Genomic DNA, 9,106 nt, shown 5'->3' on the forward strand with positions numbered 1-9,106 from the left:
AAAATTAAGTTTATCAAATAGAAAAGTTACAGTAAGCTAAGGTTAATTCATTATGAAAGAAACAAAAACATGCTTTTTTAAATTTAGTTTAGCCTAAGTGTACAGTGTTTGTAAAGTCTACAGGAGTGTATAGTAGTGTCCCAGGCCTTCACATTCACTCACCACTCACTCACTGACTCACCCAGAGCAATTTCTGGTCCTGCAATCGCCATTCATGGTAAGTACCCTATACAGGTGTACCATTTTTTATCTCTTATACTGTATCTTTACTGTAGCTTTTCTGTTTTCAGATTTGTTTGCAGACACAAATAGTTACCATTGTGTTCCAATGGCCTACAGGATTCAGTACTGTGACATGCGGTACAGGTTTGTAGCCTAGGAGCGATAGGCTACGCCATATGACTTAGGTCTACAGTAGGCTACACCACATAGGTTTGTGTAAGTATATTCAGTGATGTTCACCCAATGATGAAATCACCTAACAACACATTTCTTAGAATGTATCTCTGTTGTTAAGTGATGCATGACTGTATTTCTATTCAACAGAGCTATGTCAGCCCTGACATTGCTTTTGCTTCATAGAAACTATCACCACCAGCCATTAAATAATATATCTATATTTTCTTTATTTATCATCAGCCTTTTCTACTGGAATGGAAACTCCAGAATGGCAGGGACTTTATTTCCTGTTCACCACTCTAATCCCAGGACCTGCAACAGAGCCTGGCATAATATAGGTATTCCAAAACTGTTGTATGAACAGATGAATAAATGAATGAAAAAACCTGGCTGGACTAGAGACTTTCTCAGGTCCCTTTCATCTTTGTGTTTCCATCATTTTGCCTGTGTGACAATTTGTTTAAAAATACGCATTTCGGAAAAGTATAATATGAATGTGTATAGTACCTTTAATATACAATCTCAAGGTAGTTAGGTGATATTCAAAGTACCCTATTCAGAAATCCACACTCTAGAGGAGACTGCTTGAAGCTTTTCAAATATAAAAATCTACACTAGGAGTTCATTAATTAGCATCAGGAATGTCAAAAATAAGTATTTGTTGCTGGAGAAAGAGCAGTGCTAAAGGTAGCTTAGCTAGAAAACCTTCGCAGCTCAGCTTCTTTGCACAACAGGGTATGAACATTAAAAAAATTCAGCAGACTTGTACCCTCAAGGTCCTAAGCCCCCTGAGTTCCATGCTTCCCTCTTCCCACAGGACTTTTATGCTGACCTGGGTACCTGGTCGGTTGGTCTCTCTTGGAGTGAATATTTCCTGCAGGTTGCCTGTGGGACTCCCTTCTTCCCACACTTAAAAGAATTGATTGTGGTTTTTGTGCCTAACATGCCAATAAATATAAGACTGGCAGAATTTGGTCTGAGACCTGACTTCATAACAACATACCTCCAGGTAGCAAGGTTAACAGGACAGGATGTATGGCCCCACCTCACCCCATCTACCTCTGATCACTGGAGGCTACTGATATTGATCAAGAGAAGCTGACATTTGTTAAACCAACAGATTAGTTTAGGCCTGTCAGTAAGAGACCGCTAGACTTTTTCATCCCAGAGGTTGCTTCTTAGTTTATGCTTTCTCTTCAAGCTCTCTCTCTGCCATAACAGAAAGCTGACCCTAGCTCAGACAGTGCTTGTCTGCAGTCAGGCTGCAGTGGTTCTGGTCCCTTCCACATCTGTTGAAACAAGCCACTGCAAGGGTGTTGGGCAGCAACCCTGCAGCATCAGAGGTCAGGGTGAGTTGTTCAATCTGAGCCAAAATTTGAGAGGCAGCCATCATTCTCACGGCCGGGCCTCTGGAACTAGCCATGGGCCTTTATTCCCTCTTGATATGATTTGGCTCTGTGTCCCCACCCAAATCTCACCTTGAATTGTAATAATCCCCACATGTCAAGGGCAGGGCTAGGTGGAGAAAGTTGAATCACAGGGGCGATTTTTCCCATACTCTTCTCATGATAGTGAGTAAGTTTCATGAGATCTGATGGTTTTATCAATGGGAGTTTCCCTACACAAGCTCTCTTGCCTGCCACCATGTAAGATGTGTCTTTGCTTCTCCTTTGCCTTCCGCCATGATTGTGAGGGCTCCTCAACCATGTGGAACTGCAAGCCCTTTAAACCTCTTTACTTTATAAATTACCCAGTCTCAGGTATGTCTTTATTAGCAGCATGGGAACAGACTAATACAACCCCCTTGGAAAACAGAGTCTTTAGAAACTAGGGATAGGCCTGGTTTCAGGTTTCCAACCCAGGGAACATTGCCCTTGGTGGTCTCAGTATGGCAGGCAGGTCCTGAGTCCACATGCACACCAAGAATTGCCTGTGGGCTGAAAAAATATGTTTCTCATAAGCAATATGCATACACCATGTTCTGCATGCTTACAGATGAATAAAATTCATTTGGTTTGTGCTACTGACTTCATAAAAACTTTTGTCAATATCTGAATCAATAGATCCTAAAGAAATAATTCTATCCCTCAGGGTCCTCATATGTAAACGTTGAGTGCTGCTGAGTTGACTGCAACTTTTTGAGCTGGAAGGGAGTTCAGAGAGCATGTGGTAGACCAATGATTTGCAGATATTTTTCAGGGTAGAAGTTTTTTACTCCCAAATTAACACTCAATTTTTTAAAAAAGAGCAATAGAAGCTATGAAAGTCTCCCTACAGAAACAAGCTCTGTGTATAGATAGAGGGTTGGCCTACTGTGTGCTGAGGCAGATCTGGCCTGAGATGACATTGTTTGTGCTCCACAAATGTCTGCAGAGCCCCACACCCCTTCAGCCTGGGACCCACTGTCTCTGTCTCTGGAGGAGTCATCCATTGATTCTATCATTTGACAAACTATAGAGTCTCTGAGTTGAGAGGGATTGTGAAGGTTGTCTATTCTTGGGTATCTTTTCTGTAGCAGATCTGATAACATTTCGACAAACATTTATGAGCACCTACTGTATGCTGGGAAGAACGGTAGGCCCTGAAAAGAGTGGTAAATAACCTGGAAGGGTGCATCCAACAAGGACACAGTGGTATTATTGGGGAATAGGCAGCTACAGGAGTGCAGTGGTGGAGCCTGTGGCCCCTCTAGGAGACCAAGGAAAACTTTCAGGAAGGGATGTCTCAGGTGACCCTTGAGTAGGTGGGTAGAGGGAGAAGTGGAGAGGGACAGCAAAAATGGTATGCATATTCCCTGCTAAGAAGATGGCATGTGGAGGGAATGACTATTACAACTAACCCACATGACAGATAGACAGATCTAAGGGCTTTTGCAAGTCTACCACTCTCTAATGTAGGTCTTATTATTTACCCCATCTTGCAAATGAAAACACTCAGATTCAGAGTAGTCAGATACCTTGCCCCAGGCCATATAGTGAGAAAGTGATAAAGCCAGGTTTCAAACCCAGATTGTCTGGAACCAGAATCATTGTGCTTAACCACTATGCTGTATTGCCTGAAGTACTAAGAGAGCAAAAAAACTTGCAACTGGGTTCAGTTCAATGCTGTGGCAGACTCAGAGGTGAGGCTGGGGAGGTAGGAAGGACCAGACCATGCTTGGCTTTGTTGATAGTGCTGAGGAGTCTGAACTTGATCCAAAGGGCAATGAGAAGCGAGTAAAGGGTTGCAATCAGAGAAGTGAAATAAACAGATGTTATTAAACTTCCTGCTACAAAACCAGATTCTCATGAGATCATCAGCACTAATCCCATCATGTCCCACCTCCCTGTCCACCTCAGTCACCTCCAGAAGGTCAAGTTCCCATCTCGAGTCATCTGGCATCACCCCAACCTTAGCCCCATGGTGGCTCTGCACATCTGGTCATTTGAACCAATGGCCCCCACACTGCCCAGCCTCTCAGCAGCCTCCTCCTCTTCTCTATTCTTAATCCCGTCTCAGAATGTTTCCCTCACCTCTTACCCTGTCTAGTGCCTGGATTTGTCCTAAAACTTCCACTGCAGCTACTTAACAGCAGGTTGGCTTTTTGTTCTTCTCATACCCTGCCCATGTACCTGGAGATGGGACAGGTGTGTGCCTGACCTCCGATTGCCACTTCCAAGCCATTTGTTCCCTTCTTCAACCCCTCTTCCTTTGAAGTGTATGTCATTGGACTTTGCACCTCTGAGTTGCTGCCACCTCCTGCCCACCCTGTCTCACTCCTTTCATGAATGACTTTACCATCATCTCATTTCCTTCAATTGCCACCATTCCTTCAACATTCAGATGGCTTATCCATCCAATATCTTGGCTGCTTGTTCTTCAGCCAGCTCATACTGATGACCTTTTGCCCCACCCACCTAGCTATCTTCTTCCTTGGTCATGCCCTTCCATATTGTAAACCACACTAAATGCGCCACCTCTGAAATTGCAACCTCAAGTATACCAGCCTCTACTCCCAGCTCACTTTTGCTGGTCCTCCAGTGCAATACGTATGCAGATCTCATAGAGATCTTCAATTATTATCAGCGCTACCACTTTTTCATCGGACACCTCACTCTCAACCCAGCTTAAAGTCATGATTCTATCTTACAACCACTGCCCTGCAAACTCTGTCCAGCAACCTCACATGCCAAGCTCCAGCTTTCCAGCTATCATGTTTGCACCCAAGCAGCTGCATGTTTTCGCAGAATCCACTGATCATGATGATGGGATCCTTTGACATGTATGGACACAAATCTCAAGCCACTGATGGACAAACACTTTCTCAGTATCTTCACTTCTAAAACTCTTCACACCCTCTCTCTTCTCAAGCTTCCTGTATCTCCTCTCCTTTCCTCACTTGTAGCTGATGACCTTCACCTGCAGTTCACTGAGAAAAAGAGAAACAACCACTTAGAAACCACTTCATCTTCTTACTAACAAAACTTCCAACTTAACTCAGCCTGTGCCCACATGCTGGGCCTTTCCTCCTGTTTCTACGGAGGGCATGAGCCTGCTCCCCTCTCAGGCCAGCTCCTTTCTCCCATCTTGCCTTCTCCCGGGGAGCACTTCTGTAAGAATCTCCTCCTCTGTCCCGCAGCACCGTTTTCCTTTCTACTGGCTCACTCCACTTCCACTTGCCCTCCCTCTCCCTCCACAGAGGGTCCAGAATCCAAAGCCGATGATTTTCCCAAGGAATTGGGTGGGAACTTGTCAGATCTGCTGCAGAAAGAAAGATAGCCTAGGATAGACAATCTACATAATCCCTCCCAACTCTGAGCATCTATAGCTTCCGCCTTTATTCTCATGGGCCAATAGTAGTTAGAGTTAAACATTCCTTCATCTTCCTCTACTTTTTTTTTTTTTTTTTAAAGACAGAGTGTCACTCCATCACCAGGCTGGGGTGCAATCGCGGGAGTTCGGCTCACTTCCACCTCCACCTCCCGGGTTCAAGCAATTCTCCTGCCTCAGCCTCTCGAGTGGCTGGGACTACAGGCATGTGTCACCACGCCTGGCTAACTTTTGTATTTTCAGTAGAGATGGGGTTTCGCCATGTTGACCAGGCTGATCTCAAACTCCTGACTTCAGGTGATCCACCCGCCTCTGCCTCCCAAAGTGCTGGGATTACAGGTATGAGCCACTATGCCCAGCCCATCTCCCTCCACTTCTAAGTGGAGCTCCAGCTCACCTGGCCATGGCGTTATGGGAGTACAGGTGAGGTCGTTTGGTGTGATGCTCATTAATGTGAAAACCAGCTGGGTTTGGCCACCACTCCTGCACTGTCTTGGGTGAGTGTGGGCAAGTTCTTTTATCTCCTGAGCCTTCATGTCCTTCATCTATAAAATAGGGATACTAATAAGATTTACCCTCATGGATGGTAAGGATGGAAAAGGTTAACACATATAGCATGCCTATCTTCATGCCCATAGAACCAGGCAAATATTAAGAGAGGCCTCCCCTAAGTGGTGGTTAAAGTTATTATTCCCTCCTGTGAGGCCCTGGGTGAACAGTGTATTGTTTAAGGACCTAGGGCAGTTGTGTTTGTGCAGAATTCACTTCCTACCGTGAGGCCTGTTGGATTTGTAATGTGTAGATTAGAATTTGTGAAAGTGTGTAAGAGCCAGGACGTGAGAGGGCTGGATCCCTGTGCAGAACACATAATGAGGCAAACAAGTTATGCTGTTCCTGTTTTTGAGTTACAGGGAAAGACCAAGGGCTATTTTTAGCTTGGTAGGTTTGGGTTCTGGGAGGGCGCTGCAGCCGTGTTTGTCACATTATGTTTTAACATAATACAGAGTCACCCCACTAAAGGGATCTGTTTCAGGTTGTTTTTATTCATCAGAGTGGGTTTTTTTCAAATTGAGATGTTTAGACTTAATGGGCAGCAAGCAAACAGTACCCAAGATGCGGATTTAACCTAATAAAAACTAAATCCTTTGTTCTGTCAAGTTTCCACGAGGTATCCTAAAAACAGGAAAAAAAAGTCATAAATATAGCATTGCCTTACTCAAAGAACTTGAGTAAGTTGTTCTTTAGGGAAAAAAAATATTTTGTGATTATTCTATTGTGTGTCTCACAAAAATAAACATTGGAAGTGTATGTTGTGGTTTAGGAACGAAGGCGAGACCTTCCCATGGAAATGTTGTGAGCCACTTCAGGTGCAGGCTGATGTCTGTCTTCTGAGATGACAACAAGCACAAAACAGCAGAGGGCAGGGGGCACGGTGGGAGATAATTACAACAAGTACAGATAATTTGGGTTTGGCAGGTTAAAAACAAAATGTCGGGATTTTTATTCCATTAGGATGGAATAAACAATCTCCCCCAAAATCAGACCCAACACATTCCACTCAAGAAACCTTAGTTGAGCGCCTAGGACAGCCTGCTGCTAGCGATACAAAAGGGAACAGAGGGATTGGTCCTTGCCTTAAGAGAGCTCACGGCTCAATAGAGAAGACAGATAAGAAAACAGTGTGACGGAAGCTCTGACCCAAGAAATATCCTACTAGGCCAACTCGACAACTTGCTAGTTGCTTAATAATCCTAAACTTCAATTGTTTCATCTCTGACATAAGGCTAAGAATTCCTATTAAAGATGGTAAGTTAAACATGTGCCATGGGCTCAAAACAAACAAAACCCTCCCTTGTCCTCTTATGCTCCAAAATGAAAAGATATTCCAAGAAAGAGGAAAGCATGAGACCCAGCAGTAAGGCACTCCAACCTAAGAGAGAGGCCCAGGGAAGGCCCAGGACAATGGTGCGGAGATCCCGGGGTGACAGCTGAGCACCCAGCATAGAGGCCACCTGTCTAGATCCAAGCTAGCTAGAAGGCCCCCAGAGAGATTGCCTCAAAAAGATGAAATTGATAGAATACCAAATGTATTTGGAAATGTTGGGAAAGTATTTCTGTCACGGTGGACAGGTTTCAGGCTTACTTAGAGATAAGTACACAGAAAATGAAGCAACTTTATTTATTATTTATTTATTTATTTATTTATTTATTTATTTATTTTTCTGACACAGGATCTTGTTCTGTTGTCCAGGCTGGAGTGTAGTGGCAGGATCACAGCCCACTGCAGCCTTGAATTCCTGGGCTCAAGGTATCCTCCTGCCTCAACTTCTCGAATAACTAGGACTACAGGCGTGCACCACCATGCCTGGTTAGCTTTTGTTGTTGTTGTTGTTGTATGCTGCCCAGGCTAGTCTCGAACTCCTGGACTCAAGCAGGCCCCCCACCAGAGTGCTGGGATTAGAGGTGTAAGCCACTGTGCCTGGTCGCAAACTTTAAAAATAAGAAAATAAGTCCAAAGAAAACAAGCAAAATAATGTGTGAGAAAAGTAACAAGTCTAGTGTACTAGATGACCAGCTATAAAAATACTGCTCTGGCTGAAATTGAGTTACATCTATATTAGATGGAGAAGAGGGGAAAGTGTATTTGTATGTTGCACATGGTGTAGGCGGTTGATGGCAGAGCTAAATCCTCATCTTTCACAGTGCAAAGCCAAAAGAGAACACCTAAACTAAGAAATCACAAAGTAGCAATATAAGCATGATACGAGGTGAATAACAAAATGAATCAGCAAAAATGTTGGAGGTGGTTGTCTCTGGACCATGGGAAACTGCACTGCGGAGGTTTGGGGAAGCTGTGGGGAACAGGGAGGTAATCACTGACATTTGAACCGAAGTATGTAGAACTTTTTGACTCTTTAACTACATGCACATATAATTTAGATCATCATAGCACCAAATTTGAAATAATAGCTATAAAAGAACACGGAGTGCTGGAATTCCTTGCTGTGTTTATTAACAAACATAAAAGTCATGTGCACATCACATGAAACCTTTCTGAGAAAGAATTGCTATCACATGGTCCACCCAGGCTGGTCAGCCCTTCATATTATTTCGCAGATCTGCAAAGTCAGCTTGTTGATAAAACATCATCTGCTTGAAAATGGGAGTGGGGATAATAACAGTATTTATCCCCACAGGGTAATCGAGAGGGTTGAATTAGAAAAGGCACATAGTCAGTGCTCTATGAATATTGGCAAGTTGCCCTGTTACCCTTCTGTGTTATAATCATAGATTGTTTTATCTCCAGGAGCAAGGAAAAAGGGCTTGCTCTCTTTACTTCCATTTCTTCCATTGTATGGGATGGATGGCTGGAATGTTAGATGTGGTAGTGAGCCATCTGGGACCATGGTGGCAAGGCCACTCCCAAAGGATGGTGAAACTGGAGGAAAGAAAAAGAAGAAATGACCTCCCAAATAGTCCCCAACCTCCAGTCTATTTTATGAGAAAGAAATACACTTCTGTTTTGCTTAAACCCCAGGCGGCTATCTTATAGTCTAATACCACTCTTAATTTTATTAATGGTTGTAGTAGTACCACTAGTGTCAGCAATTATTTATGGTTTGCTGAGAAGGGAAACTTGCCTCAGAGCTGGAGACCTGAAATCCTGACACCTGTGCAAGAATGAAGGAATTGTTAGGCATCTGGCAAAGGGACAGGCAAGAACGTTCTGGATCTGGACAGAGAGAACAGCATGAATAACAGTGCTGACAATAAAAAAGACACATAGTATTTGGGAAAGAAAAAAAAAAGTTGAGAATGAGGCCAGGTGGGGTGGCTCATGCCTGTAATTCTAACACTTTAAAATGCCAAGGAAGGAGGATTGTTTGAGGCCAGGAGT

Source organism: Chlorocebus sabaeus, chromosome 20 (genome assembly GCF_047675955.1).
Source record: "Chlorocebus sabaeus isolate Y175 chromosome 20, mChlSab1.0.hap1, whole genome shotgun sequence".
Classification (NCBI taxonomy): domain Eukaryota; kingdom Metazoa; phylum Chordata; class Mammalia; order Primates; family Cercopithecidae; genus Chlorocebus; species Chlorocebus sabaeus.